Source organism: Muscardinus avellanarius (assembly GCF_963383645.1).
Source record: "Muscardinus avellanarius genome assembly, contig: SCAFFOLD_36, whole genome shotgun sequence".
NCBI classification, from domain to species: Eukaryota; Metazoa; Chordata; class Mammalia; order Rodentia; family Gliridae; genus Muscardinus; species Muscardinus avellanarius.
Window position 1 is genome coordinate 23,075 of NW_027664401.1, and position 27,031 is coordinate 50,105.

The 27,031-nt window shown below is 48.9% G+C and overlaps 1 pseudogene across 1 annotated transcript in view; it reads right to left on the reverse strand.

The window, feature by feature from the left end:
* Positions 1-10,802: 10,802 nt before the first annotated feature.
* Positions 10,803-27,031, reverse strand: part of LOC308279591 (Fanconi anemia core complex-associated protein 24-like) — a 169,081-nt pseudogene continuing 152,852 nt past the window's right edge. The window contains exons 3-4 of the transcript in view: positions 12,042-12,194; positions 10,803-11,051 (exon numbers count right to left, since the gene is read on the reverse strand). The product of the transcript in view is annotated as a Fanconi anemia core complex-associated protein 24-like (transcript). The remainder of the gene's footprint in view (positions 11,052-12,041; positions 12,195-27,031) is intronic.

A 27,031-nucleotide genomic window follows, 5' to 3' on the forward strand; every position in this document is an offset into this window, starting at 1 on the left:
GGGGTAAGAAGTTGGGGCAGGTTTGGGGTTTGTCCTGAGACTGAGACGAGGCGGGGCATGAGAGGGTGTGGTTTTCAGTTTGACCTGACCTGAGTTTTCCTCTTGTAAAGAATCTTGTCCTGTGTTCTCCACAGACAGACAGGAATTATTGTCTGTTTAGCAGCTTTTGCTCTGTGTCGGGGAGTGTGCTCCTGCCAGGCACAGACTGGCTCCACTGCTGGATCCCCCATAGGGGATCTTCTTGACTTCTTCCTTTTCCACCCGCCCCATCCACCCATTGGCATATCCACCGATTCCACCCACCATATGTACCTGCAATTGGTGCCCACCCGACCACCAGTGTCTGGCTGCCTGGCCTGCTCCCTAAGCAGCTCCTCGCTAGCTTCTCTGCCTTCACCCTTGCTCTCACTCGAGGTCCATTCTCTGCATGGCGTCAGTCATGCCTAACATGTGCCATGCCGTGGGTGGGATCCCCAGCACTATACCCCCAGAAAAAGTTGGTAGAACCAAGTTGTAGGTGAGCAGTAGGGAGGTATCAGAGGATTAGGGGACCAGGACCCTTGAGGAAGTAAGAAGGACAGCAGGGGTATTCAAAGGATGAGACTGGGAGTATGAGCACACAGCGACAGAGTGGCCATGGGAAGATTTGCAGGGAAGCAAGGCAGGCAGAAGGAACAGAAAGGGGGAGGCCTGAGTGGAGCCGGTGGGGGAGGGGCGGGCAATTGAGGGCACTGGGTTCTAAGGAGGGCAGTGGCACGATCAGGCTTGCGTTTTATTTTTAATTCGTGTGTGTGTGTGTGTGTGTGTGTGTGTGTGTGTGTGTGCGCGCGCGCGCGCGCGCGCACATGTGTGCGCGCATGCTACTGGGGTGGAACCCAGGGGCTTTAATACCTCCAGGATACACTCCCAGATCTATTTTATACTTTATTTGGAAACAAGGGCTAAGTTGCTGCGAGCATCACTAAGTAGCTGAGTCTGGGTTCTAACCTGTGGGATCCTCCTGTCTCTGCCTCCCAAGTGCTGGATTACAAATCGGCACCAGCATGCCGAGCTCTAGGTTTGAGTTTTAAAATAATTTATTTATTTTTTTGGTACTGGGGTTCCTGGAAGCCCTTCTATCTCCGGGCTACACTCCCAGACCTATTTTTACATTTTTATTTGGAAACAGGGTCTCCTAAGTCAGCACGCGCGGCTAGCTTCGAACCTGCGCGATCCTCCTGTCTCTGCCTCCCAAGCACGGGGATTACAAGCGTGCGCCACCACGCCCGGCTAAAATAATTATTTTGAGCCCAGGGTGGTGGCGCAGGCTTGTAATTCCAGCATTTGTGAGGCTGAGACTGGAGGATCGCAGTTCGTGGATAGCCTTAGCTACTTAGGCCCTGGAGTAGCTTGGCACAATCAATAATGTAGAACATAGTGTCTTTTGGGAAAAAAATCTTGTGACCTCATTTTTTCATTCTTTGTTGCCAAATTGAAGATAATTATGAGCAACCAATAAGGTTAAGTATGAACTAATGTATGATAACGAGCATGAACATAGTTTTTTTTTTAGTTTAATTATTTTTTATTGGTGCATTGTAATCATACATCACATTGGAATACAAGAGTTGAGAGGATATACAAACACACATCATCCAATTAGCCCTCATCCAATCCCCATCCCATTTCCTCTGCCTCCCTTGATCCCGTGCCTGATTGGTGATTATCTTTGATACATTTGTTTACGTACATCCTGAGTTTTAAAGAGGTTCCATCCTCCCCCATCACATTCCCTCTGATTGGTCAACTTAATTGCTTCTCTATAGGGCCCTTTCTACTACTTGATCTCCTGTTAACCCTTTCCTCCTAGTTTTAGCTAATTAGGGGAAGCATCTGGTTTTTATTTTCTGTGCTATTTCTCTGTGCATGCTGCATTGCAAATTCCGATCCCACTCTGGACGGCCCCAGTAGTGGCCTGGCCACCTGGAGGACTCTGATCCCGACCTTGCTGGCTCCATCATGGGCCTTGCCTCAAGGCAGGCTGCCATCCCAACCTCGCTGGCCCCCACACTGGCCTAAACTCTAGGCAGGCTCCAATCCAGGCCTCGGAGGCCTCAGTAGTGACATTGTCTCATGGCAATCTCTGATCCTGGCCACGCTGGCCTCGGCACCGGCCTAACCCTTTGGCAGTCTCTGATCTCGGCCTCGGAGGACCCGGCAATGGCCTTGCCTCATGGCAGGCTCCAATCCCAGCCTTGCTGGCCCAGCACCAGCCTAACCCCTCTACAGGCTCTGATCCCAGCCTTCAAGGTCTCAGTAGCAACTGTGCCTCATGGCAGGCTCCAGTCCCAGCCTCGCTGGCCCTGGCACCAACCACACCCCTCGGCAGACTCCGATCCCAGCCTTGGAGACCCAGCACCGACCTATCCCCTCGGCAGCCTCCAAAACCGGCCTTGCTGGCCCTGGCACTGGCCTAACCCCTCGGCAGGCTCCGATCCCGGCCTCGAAGGCCCCAGCACCGGCCTTGTCTCACTGCAGGCTCCAATCCCAGCCTTGTGGACACTGGCACTGGCCTAACCCCCCAGCAGCCTCTGATCCGGGCCTTGGAGACCCCAGCACTAGCCTTGCCTCACGGCTGGCTCTGATTCCAGCCTCCCTGGCCCCGGCACCGGCCTAACCCATCTGCAGGTTCCAATTCCAGCCTCGGAGGCCCCAGCAATGGCCTTGCCTCACAGCAGGCTCTGATCCCAGCCTTGCTGGCCCCGGCACTGACCTATCCCTTTGGCAGGCTCCAATCCCAGCCTCGCAAGTTCCGGCACCAGTCTAACCCATTGGCAGGCTCCCATGCCGGTCTCAGAGGCCCCAGCACTGGCCTTGCCTCACAGTAGGCTCCGATCCCAGCCTTGCTGACCCTGGCACTGGATAACCACTCGGCAGGCTCCAATCCCAGGCTCAAAGTCTCCTGGCCCAGACTTGCTTCACAGCAGGCTCCAATCCCAGGCTCGCTGGCCCCGGTACCAGCCTAACCCCTTGGCAGGTTCCAATCCTGCCCGGCCTCGGAGGCCCCAGCACCAGCCTTGCCACATGGCAGGCTCCAATCCGAGCCTTGCTGGCACCGGCACCAGCCTAACCCCTTGGCAGGCTCCAATCGCAGCCTCGGAGGCCCCAGCACTGGCCTTGCCTCATGGCAGGCTCTGATCCCATCCTCACTCGCCCCTGCACTGGCCTAAACCCTTGGCATGCTCCAATCCAGGCCTCGGAGGCCTCAGCAGCGGCTTTGTCTCACGGCAAGTTCCGATCCTGCCACGCTGGCCTTGTCACCACCCTAACCCCTTAGCAGGCTCCTATTCCAGGCTCGAAGGCCCCAGCACCAGCCTTGCCTCACAGCAGGCTATGATCCCGGCCTTGCTGGCCCTGGCACTGGCCTAAACCCTCAGCTGGCTCCAATTCAGGGCTCAGAGGCCTCAGTGGGGACTTTGTCTCATGGCAGGCTCCGATTCCGGCCACACTGGCCCCAAAACTGGCCTAACCCCTTGGCAGGCTCCTATCCCAGCCTCGAAGCCCCCAGCACCAGACTTGCCTCACTGCAGGCTCTATTCTGGCCTCACTGGCCACAGCACCGGCCTAACTCCTCAGCAGGCTCTGATCCTGACCTCAGAGCCCTCAGTAGCAACCTTGCGTTATGCCAGGCTTCGATCTCGACCTGCTGGTTCCGGCACCAACCTAACTCCTCGGCAGCCTCTGATCCTGGCCTCAGAGACCCCAGCACTGGCCTCGCATCATGGCAGGCTCTTGCTGTCCCTGAAACCGGCCTAACCCCTCAGCAGGCTCTGATTCCTGGCTCGGAGGCCCCAGGCCTTGCCTTGCTTAACAGCAGGCTCCGATCCCAGCCTCGCTGGCTGGGGCACCAGACTAATCCCTTGGCAGGCTCCAATCCCTAATCCCTTGGCAGGCTCCAATCCCACCGGCCTCGGAGGCCCCATCACTGGCCTTGCCTCACGGCAGGCTCCGATCCCAGACTCGCTGGCCTGGGCACCGGCCGTTCCCTCAGCAGGCTCTGATCTTGGCCTCAGAGGCCCCAGCACTGGCCTTGGTTCACGACAGGTTCCAATCCCGGCCTTGCTGACCCTGACACCGGCCTAGCCCCTCAGCAGGCTCCAATCCCTGGCTCGGAGGCCTTAGGCCTTGCCTTGCTTCACAGCAGGCTGCGATCCCAGCCTCACTGGCCATGGCACCAGACTAACCCCTTGGCAGGTTCCGATCCTGACCGGCCTCGGAGGCCCCAGCACCAGCCTTTCCCCTCGGCAGGCTCCGATCCAGGCCTTGGAGGCCCTAGCACTGGCCTTGCCTCATAGCAGTTTCTGATCCTGGCCTCTCTGGGCCCAGCACTGGCCTAATCCCTCAGCAGGCTCTGATTCAGGCCTTGGAGGCCTCAGTAGGGACTTTGTCTCACATCAGGCTCCGATCCCAGCCACACTGGCCCCGAAAACGGCCTAAACCCTTGGCAGGCTCCGATCCAGGCCTCGGAGGCCTCAGTAGCAGCCTTGTCTCATGGCAGGCTCCAATCATGGCCTCGGAGGCCCCAGCACCGGGCTTGCCTCACGGGAGGCTCCGATCCCAGCCTTGCTGGTCCCAGCACAAGCCTAACTCCTTGGCAGGCTCCGATTCCAGCCTTGAAGGCCCCACCACTGGTCTTGCCTCATGGCAGGCTCCGACCCTGGCCTTGCTTATCCCGGCACCGGCCTAACCCCTCGGCAGGCTCCGATCCCAGGCTCGAAGACCCGAGGCCTGGCCTTGCTTCACAGCAGGCTCTGATCCCAACCTTGCTGGCCCTGGCACCAGCCTAACCCCTTGGCAGGGTCTAATCCCGCCTGGCCTTGGAGGCCCCAGCACCTGCTTTACCTCAAGGCAGGCTCCAACACCAACCTCGCTGACCCTGGCAGTGGCCAAAACCCTTGGCAGGCTCCAATCCAGGCCTCAGAGGCTTCAGTAGGGTCTTTGTCTCACACCAGGCTCTGATCCTGGCCACACTGGCCCCGAAACCAGCCAAATCCCTTGGCAGACTCCAATAGTGGCCTTGGAGGCTCCAGCACTGGCCTTGCCCCATGGCAGGCTCCTATCCCAGCCTCGCTGGCCCCAGCACTGGCCTTGCCTCACGGCAGGCTCCGATCCCAGGCTTGGAGACCCCAGGCCTGGCCTTGCTTCACAGCAGGCTCTGATCCCAGTCTCGCTGGCCCTGGCACCAGCCTAACCCCTTGGCAGGGTCTAATCCTGCCTGGCCTCGGAGGCCCCAGCACCTGCTTTACCTCAAGGCAGACTCCAACACCAACCTCGCTGGCCCTGGCAGTGGCCAAAACCCTTGGCAGGCTCCGATCCAGGCCTCAGAGGCTTCAGTAGGGTCTTTGTCTCACGCCAGGCTCTGATCCTGGCCACACTGGCCCCGAAACCAGCCAAATCCCTTGGCAGACTCCAATCGTGGCCTTGGAGGCTCCAGCACTGGCCTTGCCTCATGGCAGGCTCCTATCCCAGCCTTGCTGGCCCCAGCACTGGCCTTGCCTCACAGCAGGCTCCAATCCCAGCCTCGCTGGTCCCGGCACCAGCCTAATCCCTCGGCTGGCTCCAATCCCAGCCTTGAAGGCCCCAGGACCGGAATTGCCTCACTGAAGGCAATGATTCCGGCCTAGCTGGCTCTGGCACCAGCCTAACCCCTCGGCAGGCTCCCATCCCAGCCTCAGAGGCCCCGTCACCAACCTTTCTCTTCGGCAGGCTTCGGTACCAGCCTTGCTGGCCCTGTCACTGGCCTAACCCCTCGGCAGGCTTCGATCTTGGCCTCAGAGGACCCATCACTGGACTTGCCTCACGGCAGCCTCCAATCCCACCTTCACTGGCCCCAGCACCGACCTTTCCCCTCGGCAGGCTCTGATCCAGGCCTCAGAGGCCCCAGCACTGGCCTTGCCTCATGGCAGGCTCCGATCCTGGCCTCTCTGGCCCCGGCACCAGCCTATGCCCTCGGCAGGCTCCGATCCAGGCCTTGGAGGCCTCAGTAAGGGCTTTGTCTCATGGCAAGCTCCAATTCCGGCCTCACTGGCCCCGGCACCAGCCTAAACCCTTGGCAGGCTCCAATCCAGGCCTCGCAGGCCTCAGTAGCGGTCTTGTGTCATGGCAGGCTCCAATCCTGGCCTTGCTGGCCCTGGTACCGGCCTAAACCCTCAGCAGGCTCTGATCGCAGTCTCAGAGGCCCCACGACTGGCCTTGCCTCACGGCAAGCTCCAGTCCCGGCCTCGCTGGTACCGGCACCGGCCTAACCACTCAGCAGGCTCCGATCCCGGCCTTGAAGGCTCCAGCACTGGACTTGCCTCACTGCAGGCTCTGATTCTGACCTAGCTGGCCCCAGCACTGGCCTAACTCCTCAGCAGGCTCTGATTCTGGCCTCAGAGGCCTCAATAGCAACCTTGCCTGACAGCAGGCTGGAATACCAGCCTTGCTAGCCCCGGCACCAATCTAACCCCTTGGCAGGCCCAATCCCAACCTCAAAGACCTCAGCTGCAGTCTTGCCTCATGGCAGGCTCCAATCCCAGCCTCGCTGGCCTTGCACTGGCCTTTCCCCTTTGCAGTCTCTGATCCTGGCCTCGGGCACGGCCTCCTGCCATGCACCATGTCTTCCTGGGGGTAGGCCAAGACACCTGCCCCCCGCCCGAGGCATTGGTCTTCCGGCCAGTGCCTCTGGACCTTTTGAGGGGCCACTGGGCCCCGCGCGCCCCCTGCCCGGGGAACGAGGGCTTTGTGGCCGAGGCCCCAGTCCTTCCGGGGGGCCGGTGTGCCCTGCGCGCCCCCTCCACAGTGCCCATGATCTTGTGGCACAGGCCCAGTTCTTCTGGGAGGCCAGCGTACCCCACGCGTTCCCCGCCCGGGGCCCAGGGCCCTGCAGTCCCAGCCTCTGGACCTTCCCAGGGGCGAGCATGCCCCACGTGACAGCCCGCCTGGGATCCAGGGTCTTGCAGCCCAGGCCCCGGTTCTTCTAGAGGGGTGGGCATGCCCAGCAAGACTCCTGCCAGGGTCCCAGGGCCTTGCGACCTGGGCCTCTGGTCTTTCCTGGGGTTCGGCGTGCCACACGCAAACCCCGCCTGGGTCCTAGGACCTTGCGGCATGGACCTTCAGTCCTTCCGGGGGATCGACGTGCCCCGCGTGAAGCCTGCCTGAGCCCAGAGCCTTGCGGCCCGGCCTGCAGACCATCCGGAGTCCGAAGTGCTCCACGCGACCCCCACCTAGGGCCCAGAACCTTGTGGCCCCGGCCTCCGACCTCCTGGGGGGCGGAGGTGTCCTGCGTGATCCCCGCCAGGGGCCCAGGGTCTTGCTGCCTAGCCCCAGGTTCTTCTGGGGGGTCCAGCGTGCCCACCATGCCTGGCTCCATTATTATTGTTGTTTTTATTATTTATTACTTAGTATGGTCCTGTGGATTGAAAAAAGAAGCATTCTACCCCCGAGCTATACCCTCAGCCCTTTTTAAAATTATATCTTATTATGAAACAGAATCTCATTAAGTTGTTGAGGGCCTCGCTGAATTGCTGAGGGTGGCCGCAAACCTGTAATCCTCTGTGTCAGCCTCCCAAGTACTGGGATTCTAGGCATGAGCCACCACACCTGGCTGAGTTAGTTAAAGTTCTGAGACAGGGTCTTCCTAAGTTCTCTAGTCCCCAAAGTGTGATCTTCCTTTTTTGGCTTCCCGAGTACCTGGAATTACAGATCTTCATCCTCATGTCCAGCCTGAAGTCCTTTTTGTTTTGTTTGTTTTTCTGGTGATACTGGGGATTGAACCCAGGGGCATTCTACTTCTGATCTATACCCCGGTCATTTTATATTTTATTTATTTTTGTGTACTGGGGATTGAACCCAGGGGCAGTCTACTTCTGAGCTATACTCCAAGCCCTATTTTTATTCTTTATTTTGAAACAGGGTCTCACTAAGTAGCTGAGGCTGGCTTTGAACTTATGATCCTCCTTTTTCAACTTCCTAAGTACTAGAATTATAGAAATGTGCCACCATACCTGGCTAGAAGCATAGTGTGTGTGTGTGTGTGTGTGTGTGTGTGTGTGTGTGTGTATGTGTGTGTGTGTGTATTACTGGGGATTGAACCCAGGAGTATTCTACCTCTGAACAACACCCCCAGCCCTATTTTATTTATTATTATTATTATTATTATTATTATTATTATTATTATTATGATGTGTGTGTGTGTGTGTGTGTGTGTGTGTGTGTGTGTGGTACCAGGGTTCCTAGAAACCCTTCTATCTCCGGGCTACACTCCAAGACCTATTTTATATTTTTATTTGGAAACAGGGTCTTTAAGCCAACGAGGCTGGCTTCGAACCTGTGCGATCCTCCTGTCTCCGCCTTCCAAACGCAGGGATTACAAGTGTATGCCCCTATGCCCAGGATTATTTTTTATTTTGAAACAGGGTATCACTAAGTTGCTGAGGGCCTCACTAAGTACCTGAGGCTGGTCTAAAACCTGATCCTCCTCTTTCAGCTTCCCAAGTACTGGGATTACAGACCTGTACCACTACACCCAGTTCTTGATGCATATTTTTGAATTAGAATTTACCAGTTCAACTGGGTATGATGGCTCATGCCTGTAATCTCTGTTGGGAAAATGAGTAAAGAGGTTCTCCATTCCAGGATGGTCTTAGCAATGTAGTGAGAGCCTGTGTCAGAATAAAACGTTTTTAAAAGGGCTACAGGCATAGCTCAGTGGTAGAATGCCCCTGGGTGCAATATCCAATACAAAAACATATATATATATATATATATATATATATATATATATATATATATATATATATAGAGAGAGAGAGAGAGAGAGAGAGATTTGTGGTACTGAGGATGGAAACCAGGGGCATTCTACCTTTGCGCTACATCTTCAGCCCTATATTTTAATTTTAATTTTTTGAGGGGAGGGGTACTTGGGATGAAACCCAGGGCTATTCTACCTCCAAGCTACACTTCCTGCACTATTTTTTAATCTTTATTTTGAAATAGGGTCTCACTGAGTTGCACAGGGCCTCACTAACTAGTAGCTGAGGCTGTCTGCAAACTTCAATCCTCCTGTCTTAGTCTCCCAAATGCTGGGATTACAAGCTTGTGCCACCACACCGAGCAATGATGATTTTACAAATGGAAATATGTTAATTCATTTTTATTCAAAGCATTAACATTCACAGCAATTTCCACTGTTCAGATATACACAGCTGATGGACAGCCTGTGGCTGCACTGTCTAGAAGTTAGACAGATCCATTAATAATTCTATCCATAATGGTAAAACAAGAACTTCTGTAGAGGTTTGTATCCTGGAAGAGGGAAAATAAGTCAGCCTAGAGAGTTGGCCTGGGTCCTCCTTGAAGGAGTGTGGAGAGCACATTCCAGGTGGAGAAGATGACATATAAGAAGGACTAAAAAAGAATGTACTATTTAGCAGGGCGTGGCAGTCCATGCCTGTCACCTCAGTGCATGGGAGGCTGAAAGAGGAAGATCACAAATTCAGGGACAAGAACTAAGACCCTGTCTCAAACTATAAATAACTCAGCCAGGTGTGGTGGCCCATGCCTGTATTCCCAATATTTGGGAGGCTAAGACAAGATCGCAGATTCATGGCCAGCTTCAGCAATATAGTGAGACCCTGTTTTAAAAATAAAATATAATATGGCTCGAAGTGTAGCTCATAGGAGGAACGCCACTCAGTTCAATTCCTAGTACCCCCCCAAAAGAAAAAAAGATTGTGTTATTTGCTGTTTGGAAAATGGAAGGCAATTGTGGGTGGGCAGAGGACTCGCAAGAGACATAACTGGTGCATTGGTAGGAACCAGCTTGTAGTAACCTGTGCCATGCTACAGCATTTAGTGAGCAGGAGCAGGGCTGTCCTAAATGAGCCCTACTCATCAAGTGAGTAGGGCAGTGCCTGAGGGTGTTCATGCTAGGTAGAGTTTAGAGCATCCTGTCCTTTAGACTAGAGGTATGAGAAGCCAGGCTTGGTAATGCATACGCGTAATCCCAGTACTTGGGAGGCTGTAACAGGAGGATCACAGTTTGGAGACCACTGAGGCTGGTCAGTGAGACCCTGAGTGAGACCTGTATCAAAGTAAAATATATGCCAGGTGTGGTGGAGCACACTTGTAATCCCAGCATCAGGAGGCTGAGACCGGAGGATCTCAGTTAGCAGATAGCCTCAGCTGCTTACTGAGGCCCTCCATAACTTAGTGAGACCCTGTTTCAAAATAAAGGATAAAAAATAGGGCAGGATATATAGCTCGGAGGTCAAATTCCTCTGGGTTCCATCGCCAGACACGCAAAAAGAACAACAATAAAAAATCAAAGTAAAAAATATTTATTTACGTTGGCAGCATCCTACCGACCCCTCCTGAAGAACAGCGGCACTGTTGCCAGGAGCAAGGGGCTTATGATACACAGTGCTTCACTGCCAGTTTCTTTTAGATGGATATAGCTGCGACCTGAAACTTTTAAGTCCTTTCCACTTCAGATGCAGGTCTAGGTCTTTCATAGAAAACTACCCTCGCAGGCTTTTTGCTGAGAATGAGAGTCCCTGACTTCTTAGGAAGATCCCCAGTGGCCGGCTTCATCTTAGCTGAATCAGGGCATGCCACCTGCAGCCCACTAACCTAAGTGCCCAGGCCCAGCCCCAGACAATAAAGCCGCAGCTCAATCACAGGGCTCCTCCAGGCGTGCCTCCTTCACCAGTTGCTGTGGTCCTGTTTTTTCTTGATTTTTAACTGTGCAAACCAGGCCCTGTAGGTTAGGGTGAGGGTGGCTGTCACCTGGACTGAGTGAAGAAGGTGTGGGTTTGCTGTGATACCGCTTGTCCTACCACTGGCTTGAATTCTGGGGTAGAAGCATTACTCAGTTGCTGGATACTTGGAAACTTCTGAAGCAGAAGAGAAGCTTTAACTTTTCCAACACCTGGGATCTGTTGCACAGTTCAAAGGAGGGATGGCTCAGAGAGCAGAGACCTTTTCTTCCTGAGGAAAGGGTTTTTACTGGGTTCTTTGGATTGCTCAAGAACCTGAAGGAGAAATTAAAGAATTACAGAAGCGCCCCCTGGAGAACTGGCAATTTTCTTAAGATCATTTTCCTATTTGATTCAGCTTAATTTAGGGTTCAAATGTTTTCACGTGCCATGAATATAACTTTCCAGACAAGAGTAAAATTATTGAGAGATGGACCATATGACCACACAAAAAAGATAAAAATAATTGACAAAAAACATATTTTTTTCAGAATCTTAAAGCTAGAGGTAGTGAAAAACATGGTCTGAGGAATATAAATACTTTCATCATATGGTCCAGAAAGAAATGACCAAGCTGGGCATGGTGGTGCATGCTTTTAATCCTAGTACTTGGGAGGCTGAGACAGGAAGATCACAGGTTTGCAACCAATCTCAGCTACTTAAGCCCTCCAAAACTTAGTAAGACCCTATATAAAAATCAAGAATATAAAATAGGGCTGGGGGTATAGATCAGAGATAGAATACCTTTGGGTTTATTCCCCAGTGCCAAACACAAAAAGAGGCCAGAGCTAGCCGAATGTGGTGGAACACATCTCTAATTCCAGTACTTGAGAGGCTGAGCAGCTTTGAAGCCAGCCTCAGAAACTTAGATTCTGTTTCCAAATAAAATAGAGCTGGGGGTATAGCTTGGAAAGAACATGCCCCTGAGTTCAATCCCCAGCACTACAACAACAAAAAAATGAAAAAGTCATGTTTACAGCCAGGTGTGGTACCTATAATCATAGTACTTGGGAGGCTGAGATAGGCCTCAAAAACTCAGCAAGACTCAACCGGGCATAGTGAGTACACTTGTAATCCCAGCATTCGGGAGGCTGAGACCGGAAGATCACAGTTCGCAGACAGACTCAGCTACTTAGTGAGGCCCTCTGCAACTCAGTGAGACCCGGTTTCAAAATAAAGAATAAAAAATAGGGCAGGGGGTGTAGCTCATAGGTCAAATGCCCCTGGGTTCCCTGCAGTATTGTGAAAGAGAAAATGAGCACTTACTAATTGGATGATGAGGCAAGATGCTTCTATCTGGTTGGTCACAGGAAGTAACACCATCCCCAGGTCCAGCACAGTAAACTTCTGTATGGCTGAAAAGTACTGTTCACTCATCTGGGTTTTTTCAACTACTACAATCCCTTGAAGATTTCCAGACTTCAAAGAAAAATACATCATTTTGTAACAAATTTACAAAGTTAAGAAAGCTATCACTTTGCATTTGAAATGGCTAATGGCATTATATATAAATTATTACAAGTGATGGAGGAAACGCTGTTCAATTTCAGTTTAATTCAGAACTTAACATTTGTAACTTTTGTTCTGTGTGTAGTACTGGAGATTGAAACCAGGGATATTCTACCTCTGAGCTACACCCCAGTCCTTTTAAATTTTTTTGTTTATTTTTTATGTGTATCTATTTTTATTGGTGCATTGTAGTCAAACATCACAATGGAGTACAACTCTTGTGAGGGTATACCAGCAACATCATTCAATTAACCCGTATCCCCTCCCTGTCCCATTCCCTCCCCATCCCTCGATCCCATGCTTGATTTGGTGATTAACTTTGATTCATTTGTTTACATATATCATGCATTTTAAAGAGATTCCATCTTCCCACATCCCATCCCCTCTGATTGGTCACATTAATTGCTCTCTCATGGGGCCCTTTCTTCAACTAGATTTCTTCCCTTACCCATTTCTTCCTAGTTTTTGCATATTAGGAAAAGCATCTGATTTTCTATTTTCTGTGATGATTCTCTAAGTATCCACATTGCAAGTTCTGATTCTGCTCCTGAAGGCCCCGGCGCCAGCCTGGCCCACTGGAAGACTCTGATCCTGGCCTCGCTGGCTCAAGTACCAGCCTTGCCTCAAAGCAGGCCCCAATCCCAGCCTTGCTGGACCCAGTTCTGGCCTAACCCCTCACAGGCTCCGATCCCAGCGTCGGAGTCCCCAGCACTGGCCTTGCCTCACGGCAGGCTCTGATCCCGGCCTCACTGGCCCCGGCACAGGCCTAACCCCTCGGCAGGCTCTGATCCCAGCCTCAAAGGCCCCAGCACCAGCCTTGCCTCATGACAGGCTCCAATCCCGGCTTCATTGGCCCCAGCACCGGCCTCATCCCTTGGCAGATTCTGGTCCGGGCCTCAGAGACTCCCACACCGACCTTGCCTCAAGGCAGGCTCCAATCCCAGCCTCACTGGTCCCGGCACCAGGCTCATCCCTCGGCAGACTCCGATCCCGGCCTCGGAGGCCCCAGCATCAGCCTTGCCTCATGGCATACACTGATCCTGGCCTCACTGGCCCCGGCACCAGCCTCACCCCTCGGCAGGCTCCAATCCTGGCCTCTGAGGCCCCAGCACCTGCCTTGCCTTACAGAAGGCTCCAATGCTGGCCTTGGCTCTGGACTCACCCCTCGACTGGGTCCAAGGCTGAGGATGGTCTTGAGCTTGCAATCCTCCTCTCCTCTCTCAGCTTTCCAAATACTAGAATTAGAGGTATGTTCCACCATGCCTGACTTAGTACTTACATTTCTAATTCGAACAAGTCTCTTTCTGTAGCCATTTGCTGCTACCAAGTCAGCTGTGGTGATATAAAGAATGCAAGATCTGCTGGACAGGTAAAAATCTACCAGTGTCAGGCCATCCTCAAAAATGTGTTTAATTTTCCCTTAAAATGGAGGAAATGAGCACTGTTAACTTAGGCAATAGGTAGATTTTAAAATTTATTTTTATGATATATATTTTGTGTGTGTGTGAGTCTGGGGATGGGACCCAGGGGCATTCAATCTCAGAGCTACACCCCCTTGTGATGACTAGCTCAGTACTGGGCACAATAAATCCAGCACTGAGTCCGCTTGGGAACAAGAGTCTCAGAAAGGTGGGCAAAGGTTTCGGTTGTAGTTCTGCAGCCACTTATCTGCAGCGAATTTTTCCCTTTTTATGAAATAAACTCCTTAAAGTTCCTGTTCACGGCACTAAAAGTGGAAATTCCTCTCCGTGAAAAACCTGAAATGACTGACATGCACAACTGCCTCTTGTGAAATTGACAAAGTTTTAATTTTCATCACCAGTACTTGTACCCAGTGTAAGCACCAAAGGACAATAGTGAGGAATTAAGTGTAAACAAGATAAACAGGATAAAAGAAGATCCATGGCATCACAGTTTAAGATTCATCTGGGACTGGGCGATTAAAGTCAGCCCCCTTGGCTTTTGTCACAGGTTTCTGGCCTTACAGGTAAACCCTAGGGGGCAAAGTCCGGAATCTGGAAAGGCGAGGGGGGGGGGGGTCACACCAAAAGTCCGTTTTGGAGAAATTCAGTTTTCTAGGATCTCCTTTGATCCTTCCAGAGTGTTTTGTCCCCAGGGATTAGTCCAGGCCCTCCTCTATCAAGATCCATAGGGCTGTGGCGAGGATTTGTCCGGTCCTGTCTGCTCCGCCATCCCCTATAAGGCAATACTTATATTACAGTTAGTAGACAGGGCAAAAACATTATAACACAGGTGACTGGATTTCTATAATTGTTCTTTAATGCATAATCTTGAAGCAGACTTTTGGGTTTTTTACTCTCCTGCTGCTGAGTCACAAACAGTAGGCTTTTGCTAGAAAAAAGCTTATTAGCATCTCTTAAGGGGGAAACAAATGGTCCAGATTCCAGAGACAGTTTTACATCTCTTTGGGAAATGGGGCAAAAGGTAGGTTTGCAGCTTCCCCTGCTGGCAGAGAGGTGCTGGGAGCTAATCTTTAGATCAAAGGACCTGCCTGCGGAAAGGCCGAGAGAAATTTTGCAGCCCCTGAATTCTGACTGCCCTTTATTACAGCTGGAACAATACAGAGAAAGTCTGAAGGCTCAGACATTTTACTAGAAAATTTATCTTTCATGGACTCAACTTCTTTCAGAGTCCTAATTCTTAAGATCCTGTTTTAAATCATTGGAGCTTTTTAGTGTAGAAATCTAAGAGCAGGGAGTATTTTTGCCAGAGATGACGTTTCCTCCTCGGGGCTCGCCTCCGTGAGGCCTTGCCAATTAATACAAGCATTTCTCACGCTCATATATGCCAAGAAGGGACAGCAGCACCCCCTGTCCTATTTTTATTCTTTAATTTGAAACAGGATCTCACTAAGTTGTAAAGGGCCTCACTAAGTAGCTGAGGCTGTCTGAGAACCATGACCCTCTGGTCTCAGCCTCCTGAATGATGGGATAACAAGTATGTGCCACCATGCCAGGCTAAAATTTGTTTTTAAACCACAGAAAGGAAAGGGCATATGACAGAAGGCAGGCCACTGACCTTGCATTTTCTATCGTCCCCTAAGACTCCGACCCGCAGGGGCTTAGAGAACGACACAGACACCTTTTCGGCTGAAATATGAATTCTTCTTTAATGGATCCTTTTGTCTCTCAATATGTCTCTCTCTTCTTTCTTTCTAATATGTCTGACAATGAGTACACAATATATATCAGCATCATAATCCCTCCTTCTATTCCCTACCAACCCCAAGCTTCCACAGCTAGGGCATGCACACTTCTGACTCTCTCATAGGCAGGCTGGTGGTAGGCGTCACTGATCATTCTGCAGGCATGTAGCATGGCACACTGCGCATGCTCAAGGAGACGTCCATCTTGTGAGTCTCATGACTTGGCTGCAAGCCTAGGCGCCATCTTGAATCCACGCTGGCAACAAGCCTGGGTGCCATCTCAGTCCAGCCGAGTGGGCCCCGACACATTTCCTGTGCCAGCTGCTACCCATGCCATTTCTCATTGGCCACAATGTGCCCAAAATGTACATGTACTGGACCCACGCGGTCAGGAGGATGCCTTTCCATAGGTGGTCTCGACCTAGTGAGGGAAATGCAATTTACCTCTTAAGCCAGCCTTCCTGCACACAGCCCCAAGGTCCACTGGAAAGCCAGGGACTCTAGCAGGAGCCTGTCTGCTTAATGGTCTTTCAAAGATGGAATTGTGTGCTAAAGTCTAAAAACCTGGAGATTATGGCCCTGGCAGCTGTGTTCCTCATTTTCAGAACTTGTCTAGCCTCTGATATCCCAGATTGTTCAGTGCCATGGCTCCTCTGTCCAGTCCAGGATCTGAGATAAGCCAGCAGGGAGCCCCCTCTAACCCAGCCTAAGGATCAGGGAAGCACATTCCTTCCTAATTCCTACCAGCTGTGCAGGTCCAGTTTTTCATCCTGCCCACCCTCCACCTTCCTTGGCTCTGGATTGGCTGCTGTGTCAGAGATTGACACCTGAACTCTCCAATAAGAGCTAGACAATGCAGCTGCTTTCCTATTGGTGGAGATTCAAAAACACCTGCTAGTTGCCAAGAGCAACCTTTGTGAAAGCAACTTTGAGTCTGATTGGTCGAGGCCAAAACAGAGCCAACGGCAGTTGTTGTTGTTGGAAAGTCTTCTGAGAGAAAAGGTGTTTGGATTTAAGCTAGAGAAAGCGCAATAGTGCGATTGGGTGATAGGCTTCGGTCCCTGCCTGAGACCAGGCCACCTCCAGGAGAGAGGATGCTCCAGCGGCTTTGGAAAGGCCGCTGGAGCCTGTTGGTAAGTAGATCCCACTGGTCCTGCCCTCACCGGGTGGTGACTGGAGTTAAGGGTAAGAAGTTGGGGAAGGTTAGGGGTTAGTCCTGAGGCTGAGACTGAGACAGGCGGGACATGAGAGGGCGTGGTTTTCAGTTTGAGAAGACCTGAGTTTTCCTGTTGTAAAGAATCTCTGTTCTGGGTTGGCTGCAGACAGACAGGAATCACTCTGTTAGCAGCTTTTGCTCTGTGTTGGGGACTGCGTTCCTGCCAGGCTCAGACCAGCTCCATTGCTGGATCCCCCATAGGGAATCATCTTGACTTTTCCCTTTTCCACCCACCCCATCCACCCATCAGCAAGTGCACCGATTCCACCTACCATATGTACCTGTAAGTGGTGCCCACCGACCTCCAGCGTCTGGCTGCCTGGCCTGCTCCCTAAACAGCTCCTTGCTAGCTTCTCTGCCTTCACCCTTGCTCTCACTCGAGGTCCATTCTCTGCAGGGCATCATGTGCCATGCCCTGGGTGGGATCCGCAGCACTATACCCCAGAAAAAGTTGGTAGACCAAGTTGTAGGAGAGCAGTAGGGAGGTATCAGAGGATTAGGGACCAGGACCCTTGAGGAAGAGAGAAAGACAGCAGGGGTGTTCAAAGGATGAGATGGGGAATATGAGCACACAGCAACAGAGTGGCCATGGGAAGATTTGCAGGGAAGCAAGGCAGGCAGAAGGAACAGAAAAGGGGAGGCCTGAGTGGAGCTGGTGGGGGAGGGGCAGGCGGTTGAGGGCACTGGGTTCTAAGGAGGGCAGTGGCATGATCAGGCTTGCGTATTATTATTTTATTTCTTTTTGTGTGTGTTTTGTACAGGGGGTGGACCCCAGGGGCTTTTCTACCTCCAGGCTATCCTCCCAGACCTATTTTATATTTTATTTGGATACAGGGTCTCACTAAGTTGCTCAGAGCCTCACTAAGTAGTTGAGGCTGGCTTCAAACTTGTGCAATTCTCCTGTCTCAGCCTCCCAAGCGCAGTGATTGTAAGCATCCACCACCCCGCCCGGCAATGATAATTTTACTAATTCAAATCAGCATGTTATTGAGTTTTTATCCAAAGCATTAACATTCAGAACAGTTTCCACTGTGTGCAGATATAAACAACTGATTGACAGCCTATGGTGGCACTGTCTAGACGTTAGACAGGTGACTGGCAAGGCCAGGGCAGCTGCTCTGGGAAGGACTACAGGCCCCATGGTGGACAGGTGCAGTGGTGCCCCCTGGTGGATGCACTGTCTGGCATATGGGGCTTGGGAATGGGAAGGCAGAGTGGGGCTCCTGGTGGGCTGGATCCCTGGTGGCCAGTGCAGGTTTCACTCCCACGTGGTGATGGTGATGGCGACAGGACCAGGCGATTCCCACCCCCCATGTCAGTGACCTGTGTTTTGTTTGTGCAGAAAAACATCTTCCCTTGTGTCCGGCCGGCAGCTGACATCGATCCCAAGACAGCTGTGCCCTGCACACCTGCTCCCTGCAGCCCTAGCCAGTCTTCAGAGAGACCAAGGTGAGTCTCAGATGGCCAGGCACTGAGGTTTTCCCTAGCTCAGCACCAGGTCCTGGATCCTGGAACTGTTCAAAGTGGCCAGAAAAATCACAAGACTTATCCTTACAAATATTTACCACAGTGCTGTGGTGCTGCACCTAATCTGGCTTCTCTGAGGGCTCATGGACTTGGGGATCTAGTCAAGTAAAGTGCACGATGTTCTCACATTTCAGGATTGGATGCAATTAGTATATTTTGAAATATAAGCATTAAAGTCCATATGCTTGGGTTAATACTACTTATTCTCTTTTGTATTATTTGTGCTAGAGATGGAACCCAGGGCCTTCTGCATGCTAAGCATGCTGTACCACGTAGCTACGTCCTCTCCACCCCTTTTATTCCTGAGACATTTTTCTATGCCCTCCAAGATTTTAGATAGAGTTTTGAAATTTTTTTTTTCTTTACTGGGGATGGAACCCATGGTCATTCTACCTCTGAGCTATATTTTTTTTCTTTATTTTGAAACAAGGTCTCACTAAGTTGCAGAGGGCCTCATCAAGTGAGACTTTCTGTGAACTTGAGAGTCTCCTGTCTCAGCCTCCCAAGTACTGGGATTACAAATGTGTACCACCACACTGGGCTTGGAATATTTTTTCCATTCTTTCTTTCCTTCTTTCGTTCTTTTCTTCTTTTTTTAAAATGAGGATTGAACCCAAGGACAATCCACCAGCCCTTTTTATTTTTTATTTTATAATTTGAGACAGGGTCTCACTAAGTTGCTGAGGCTAGCCCTTAACTTGTGATTCTTGTGTCTTAGCTTCCCAAGTACTGAGATTACAGGTAAGTGACAGCACACTGTTTTGGGACTATCCCCAAATACATTGACTTGAACCTAGGGATGGTGCTGCATGCCCATAATCCCAGTACTAGGGATGCAGAAGCTTTCTTCAAACCTGCAATCTTCCTATGTCAACCTCCCAAGTACTAGGATTATAGGCATGGGCCACCATGCTGGGCTAGAATCCCTAATAGTTATGAAGTTCAGTTTATCAAGTTTCTTTACTGGATCATACCAAAGGAATCTTTGCCTAATCCAAGGTCACAAAGATTTTCTCCTATGTCTTCTTCTACAAGGTTTAGACCTGGGCTTTACATTTAAATTCATGTTTTGTTTGATTTATTTATTATTAATTGCAATTTTAATTTTTGTAGTACTGTGGATTGAATCCAGGGGCATTCTACCTCTGAGCCACACCCCTAGTCCTATTTTGTCTTCTTTATTTGAAACAAGTTCTCACTAAGTTGCAGAGGACTTCACTAAGTAGCTGACGCTAGCTGTGAACCTGTGATCTTTCTGTCTCAGCCTCCCAAGTACTGGGATTACAAGTGTGCGCCACCACGCCTGGCTTGATTTATTTTGTTTTGTTTTGTGGCACTGGGGATAGAACCCAGAGACAGTCTGCCTGCAGGCTACATCCCAGTCCTGTTTTATTATGTGTTTGGAAACAGAGTCTAGCTGGGTTGATGAGAAATTTGCTACTTGCTGAGGCTGGCTGTGAACCTGCACTCCTGCGGCCTCAGCCTCTCAAATACTGGGATTACAGGCATGTACTATTATGCCTGGCTTATTTGATTTAAATTTTATATATAGCATGTAATATATTGTTAGGGTCCGAGAGTCACCCCCTTACCCAAATAACGAAGGACACACCAAGGTTGCAACTCACAAGCAGAGTTTATAGTGCTGCAGCTCTTACTGGCACGCCAGTGGTCGAGACTCCTTCACTAGCTTGACTGTCAGTAGAGGAATTGCCCAGCAGCTACCAGAGGGAGCCTCTGGCCGAGCTAGCGTTCAGCCTCAGTAGACAGCAAGGAAAGTGGTCGGAGCTCGACCCCTAGCACACTTCAGGCTCTATATTTATAGCCCCTGAAGGGGTGGCTACACACGTCACAGCCCGCCAAATTGTAGGATACAACCAATCAGATAAAAAGGTAAACAAGTATAACCAATAATTTCAAAAGAAAGCACACACACACTTGAATCACAGCAAATAGTCTTAAAGGACAGCCTTTCTACGTCACTGCCCGCCAAGGAGTGACTTTCTCTTTCATGCTCGGTTACTATGGTAACCTTCAGCTCGGCCCTTGAATACCAGGTGTCTTCTTTAGATAAGGTTTATAGCGGGCTTGGAACTCACTTCCAAGAAAAGTAGCTTCATATAGCTTCACTCTCTAAACTACTTTATACTATTTTAAAATGTTTCAAACTTTAGTAATATCCTTAAAATAATTTCTAACAGTAACTTAGGTTTTAAAATAAAACAACTTTTAACATTAAGGTAGCTGGGATATAAGCAAGCAGTTTCACAGAAGCCAAAACTCAGGCAGTTATCATAAGCAGGAACTTATAAGTTGTACTTTATATTGGCAAGTGGGGTTACCGAAGCAGAGACTCACAGTTTTATTCTAGGTTAATTCTTCACATTTTAATTTTATCAGGAGAGGGGAATGTTTCCTCACAGTACTCTCACATGTTTTTGTTACTCTCTTACTTCTACAAGGGTCCTATTTTAATTCTAATATCCTGCTTTCTTATTTCTAGTAGATTCCCTATACTAGTATTGTCAATATCTTAGATTCTTCTTCCTGCATTCCTTCAATATAAATCCAAGTTATTCATTTATTTACTTTTACATATGGATAATCATTTTTCCAGCAGCATTTGATGAAAGCCTAAAGCCTGGTGTGAGGTGCACAGCTATAATCCCAGTATTTGTGAGGCTGAAACAGGAGGATCACAGGTTCCAAGGTAGCTTCAGCAATGTAGGAAGACCATGTTTTCAGTTTAAAAAGGCCAGGGATGTAGCTTGGAAGTAGAATGCCTCTGGGTTTAATCCTCAATACCACATAAATAAATAACTATGTAAGTAAACACACACAAGTCTGTACTTTGTGTGTGTGTGTGTGTGTGTGCGTGCGTGTGTGTGTGTGTGTGTTACTGAGTTGTGGAACCCAGGAACTTTCTACCTCTTGGCCACACACCCCAGCCCTATTTTTTATAATTTCTTTGGAAACAGAGTCTCACTAAGTTGCTGAGAGCCTCACTAAATAGCTGAGGCTGGCTTAGAACCTATGCAATCCTCTTGTCTCAGCCTCCCAAACACTGGGATTATAAGTGTGTGCCACCACACCCAGAAAAGTCTGTACTTTATTACTTATATATTGCTATGTAACAAATCGCACCAAAATTTAGTGGTTCAAACATCAAACGACAGTAATTTTTATCTCACATTTTACTTTTTTTTTCCCCTTGGGTACATGTGCATCGAACCTCTGAACTACAACTTCAGTCCTATTTAGTTTTTCTTCTTCTTCTTCTTTTTTTTTTTTTTTTGGTGGTATTGGGGTTCCTGGAAATCCTTCTGTCTCTGGGCTACACTTCCAGACAAATTTGGAAAAAGGGTTTCTTAAGCCAGCAAGGCTGTCTTTGAACCTGAGGGATCCTCCTGTCTCTACCTTCCAAGTGGGGGATTACAAGCGTGTGCCACCTTGCCCGGCTTTTATACTTTATTTTGAAACAAGCTCGCAGTAAGTTGCAGAGGTCCTCACTAAGTAGCTGAGGCTGGCTGCAGACCTGTGATTCTCCTCTCTCAGTATCACAAGCACTGGGGTTACAAGCGTGGGCCACCGTGCCAGGCAAAAAAGTGAATTTCAAATTGGAATGGACATAACAGAAGCAAACGAAAGGACATAGTTCACAACAGAGGAATTATGACTCCACACAAATAAGTGGAAAACATTCAGTAATCTCAATAAGAAATGTTTATGTAGAGAATGAAGTTTAAAGTTTTTGGCAAATTTTAGACAAGTACTCATACATGTGGTTGCAGGTTGAAGAAATGATTTGTGAAATAATTTCATGCTGTATCATGTAGGCACAAAATATTAATTTCATTTGTCTCAGCAACTTATGGTGTGGTGGTTTGTTGTATAGAATTAACACTTAGTAGAGAAGAGGTTATCTGTACATAGATCTTCATTACAGGCTTATTTATAGCAGTGAAAAGCCGAGAATAAAATCAAAGGCCACTGAACAGGGGAATTGCTGAGTTGGTATATCTACTTGATTCTTCCCTTTGTGTGCATGCAGTAGGAGTCAAACCCAGGGCTTTATGCATGCTAAGCACATGCTCCACCACTGAGCGACGCCCCCAGCCTTTTTCCTATTTTTTTTTTTTGGTAACACTTTTATGGACTATACTCCCAGACCTCTTTTATATTTTTATTTGAAAACAGGGTCTCTTAAGGCCAGTGAGGCTGGCTTCAAACTGGAGTGATCCTCCTGTCTCTGCCTCCCAAGCACAGGGATTAAAAGCATGTGCCACCACGCCTGGCCTTTTTCCTAATATTAAAATATTGGCTGTAAGCCGGGCATGGTGGCACACATCTATAATCCCAGTACTTGGGATGCGAAGATAGGAAGGTCATAGCTTTGCAGCCAGCCTCAGCTGTTTAGGGAGGCCCTCCATAATTTAGTGAGGCACTGCTTCAAAATAAACAGTAAGCCAGGCATGGTGGCACAGGCTTGTTATCCCTGTGTTTGGGAGGCTGAGACAGGAGGATAGCACAGATTCGAAGCCGGCCTCAGCTATTTAATAAGACTCTCAGCAACTTGGTGAGACCCTGTTTCCAAATAAAATATAAAATAGGTCTGGGAGCATAGCCTGGAGGTAGAGAGCCCCTGGGTTCCAGCCCCAGGACCACCAACAAAACAAAACAAAACAAAATAAAAAACCCAAATAAAGAAAAAATATAACTGGGGGTGTAGCTTGGAGGTAGAATGCTACTGGGTTCAATTCCCTGTTCCACAAAAAATAATAAGTTAATTAATTAAATAGGCCTGGGCATGAAGTTTGGAAGTAGAATGTCCCTGGGATCAATCACCAGCACCACAAAAAGGAGAAAAAAAATTGGCTATAAGAACTTATTGTACACAAGACAAACTGTATATGTGTGTAGTGGAAATTATAAAATAGGAAGAAAACTAAAAAATCCTAAGAGAGTACAAAGGGATGGATTAGTGGGCAATTTCATCTTTAGCTGACATATATTATGTGATATGACACTTTTCTGTTGGGAGCCTGGAGGCAGCACCATTAATATGTGTATATGTCAATGCCAAGTGTTATGTTTATTTTACTCTTTAATGTTTTAATACAGACCGTGTGGGCAGAGTGAGAAGAGAAGACCGTTACGGTTTTTGGAATTGTTGAGCTCTGGGAAGAAGCTGATGTTGAGTCACAGGTGAGGGACATGTCAGTGATACTGTGGATGCTGTATCATCCAGGACTCAGGTGATTGCAATGTTCTGGAGTTTCTCCCTCAGAGTTAACGCAGGGCAAACTGTACAGTGTGTAGGGGCAAGCATTTTGTTTTGTGTGTGGTAGTGGAGATTGAATGCAGGGGCGATCTACCTCTGCACTATTGTACCAGCCTTATAATTTTTTAATTTTGGGGTACTGGGGATGGAACCGAGGGACATTATTCTACCTCCGAGCTACACCCCCAGCCCTATATTTATTTTATTGTTTATTTTGAAACAGCGTTTTACTGAGTTGTAAAGGGCCTGATTAAGTAGCCGAGACTGACCTTGAAACATATCCTCCTGTCTCAGCCTCCCAAATGCTCAGATTCCACGCGTGTGCCACCAAGCCCGGCTTTATATTTCATTTTGAAATAGGGTCTCACTAAGTTGCTGAGACTGGTCTTGAACTGGCAATCCTCCTGTCTCAAACTCCCTAGTACTGGGATTACAGGTGTGCACTACTGCACCTCGCTGACTAAGTATTTTCTCTTCTGCATTTGATAGATTTTGCTTTGGGGTTTATAATTTTTTTTGTGGTAATGGGGTTCCTGGAAGTCCTTCTACCTCCGGGCTACACTCCCAGACCTATTTTATATTTTTATTTAGAAACAGGGTCTCCTAAGTCAGCGTGGGCGGCTGGCTTCGAACATGCGTGATCCTCCTGTCTCCGCCTCCCAAGCGCAGAGATTACAAGTGTGTGCCACCACGCCCGGCAGGGTTTATAATTTTAATGTGTTTATTTGTTTAGCTAACATTTAACCTCTTTCCTCTGTCTTTCAAAGTCAAGTCGTTTAAAGACAACAGCTTCACATGCTAAATGTTGATTTCTATCAAAGATGAATAATGCGGCTCTGTCCTCTGACCCTGAGCTAATTTTCCTGTCACTCCTTTAGTACCAGGCTACACATTACAGCCTTTCTTCAAATTCACACTCAGTGAGCTTTCTTACTATTTTCTTAGGGTTTCTAATACTTTGCTTTAATTTCCAAATACAGAAGACTTTTGACTTTACAAATTAGTGTTGTTAGGTTTGGGGACTTTATGTGCATGAAATTATGGAACACATATTTCTGCATATGATTCCATTGCTCTATATGTGTAGAAATGTAAAATGATGTCTTCCAGAGCCAGGTGAAGTGGTGCAAGCCTATAATCCTAGACCTTGGTAGACTGACAGCAGGATTTCAGGTTCAAAGCCAGCATGTAGTCTCTTAGTAGGACCCAGTTTCAAAATAAGAAAAGAGCTGAGCTGAGGGTGTAGCTCCTGGCTAGAATATTTCTGCATCTGATCCTTAGTACTACACACAAGCACAAAACTTCTATCTTCCTATTCATTTGAACATTATATTATCATTATAGTGAAGTGCTCTATCTTTAAAAATGCATCTTGATGCGTACCTGTGATCACAGTACCCTCAGTAGGCTGAGACAGGAGAATTGCAGGTTTGAGTCTAGTCTCAGCAGCTTAGAGAGATTCTCAGCAGCAACTTTGTAAGACCCTGTTTCAAAATAAAAATAAGGCTAAGTATGGTGGCACACGCCTGTCATCCAGTACTTGGGAGGCTGAGACAGGAGGATTGCGTTTGAAGCCAGTCTCAGCAATTGAGTAAGACCCTATTTCAAAATGAAAAGATCTAGAGGTGTAATTTGGAGGTAGAATGTCACTGGGTTCAATACCCAGTGGGATTAATAAATTAATACATACATATATAAAGTAAATATAAGCCAGGCATGGTGGCGCACACTTCTAATCCCCGCGCTTGGGAGGCAGAGGCAGGAGGATCGTGGAGACTTGCTGGCTTAAGAGACCCTGTTTCAAAATAAAAATATAAATAATAGGTCTGGGAGCATAGCTTGGAGGTAGAAGGGTTTCCGGGAACCCCAGTACTACACAAAAAATTAAACATTTCTCAGTAGAGTTAATTAACATCCTTATCTACTTTTTCAGCAGAAATTAGAAACTTAACATTATACCTATACATAATGGAAAATTTAGCAGACGTTCAAAGCCTTCCCTTATAAGGTTTGGATTGAGAAACATAATATCTTCTCTCAGCATTTTGAAAACATCATTTGTTGCAGTTAAGGGGGTTCTTTTTCAAATCTCCTGTAAGAAAAAGCCTGTTTGTGCACCTCTGCTCAGCATTTGCAGCCAAGTCACATGTTTAGGAAGTGAACTTGCAGGCACAGAAGGGCATGCCTGGAATCCCAGTATCTGGGAGGCTGAGACAGCAGGATTGCAGCTTAGTGAGACCTATTTAAAACTAAAAATAACTAGGAGTGTAGCTCAGGGGTCATGGCCTCCTGGGTTCAATCCCCAGTACCACAGGGGGAAAAAAGGGTGGGGAGAAAGTGACCTGACAGCTGTCACTCATGGTCCTGCCTATAAAGATGGAGCCCTGAACTCCTAGGCAAGAGTCAGAGGAGAGCCCAGAGAGGACGCAGATCTGCTCAGATCCACCAGGACAGGAGGGCTCTAAGGTTTAAGATTCAATTGTAAGAAATAGTGGAGATGAAATTCCTAAAGCTTAGAAACTCAGCAAGAGCCTCAGGAAATTAATAAGACCCTACTTCAAAACTAAACAATGGGCTGGGGATGTAGCTTGGAGGCAGAATGCCCCTGGGCTCACTCTGCAGTATCACAAAATAAATCAATAAATTCCTAAAGCTAAAGCACACTAAGAAGCCCAGAGCGCAAAGGAAGGACCTGCACAGGTGACGCCGAGTCCTCTGTCCCGCGTACCCTTGGGAGGTGTCGAACACCGCACTCACACTTATTTCCTCTTTTCCTTCCCCAGAATGAAGAAAGACCGGTATTTAGGAAGCCTCCTCCATCCCCAGGTATTTGGCTTTTGAGGTTCATTATGATTGAAAAGTTTTTGTTGTAAAGCCAGGTTGGTGGCGCATGCTTGTGATCTCAGCATTCAGGAGGCTGAGGCAGGAGGATCACGGTTTGCGGACAGCCTCAGCTACTTAGTAAGGTCCTCCGCAAATTAGTGAGACCTGTTTAAAAATAAAGAAGTGAGTGAGGCTTGGTGGCACACGCTTGTAATCCCAGCGCTTTGGAGGCTGAGACAGGAGGATCACACAGGTTCAAAGCCAGACTCAGCTACTGGGTGAGGCTCTCAGCAACTTAGTGAGACCCTGTTTCCAAATAAAGTAAAAACTAGGTCTGAGAGTATAGCCCACAGGTAGAAAAGCCCCTGGTTCCACCCCCAGTACCATATAAAAAGAAAAAATAAACCAGAAAGAAATTGGGAAGTGGTGTTGTTAAGCTGACACCTTTGCCTCCAGAGAGAAGACCCAGCCACTGGGTGGTGGATATGGATGTCTGCATGGGCTGTGCTCAGGTCCTGAGTGTGGGGGGCTGTGGGATGTGTGTGTGTCCTGGGGTGGTGGGCTATGGGGTGTGTTTGGGTTCTGGGGGAGGGGGGCTGTGGGATGTGCTTGGGTCCTATGGAGGGGATTAGGGTTAGGGTGGTGTCAGGCCCTGGGGAGTGGTATATGTAAATCAGCCCACTTAGGGGCTGACTGTGGGATGTGCTTGGGTCTTAGAAGAGGGGATTAGGGTT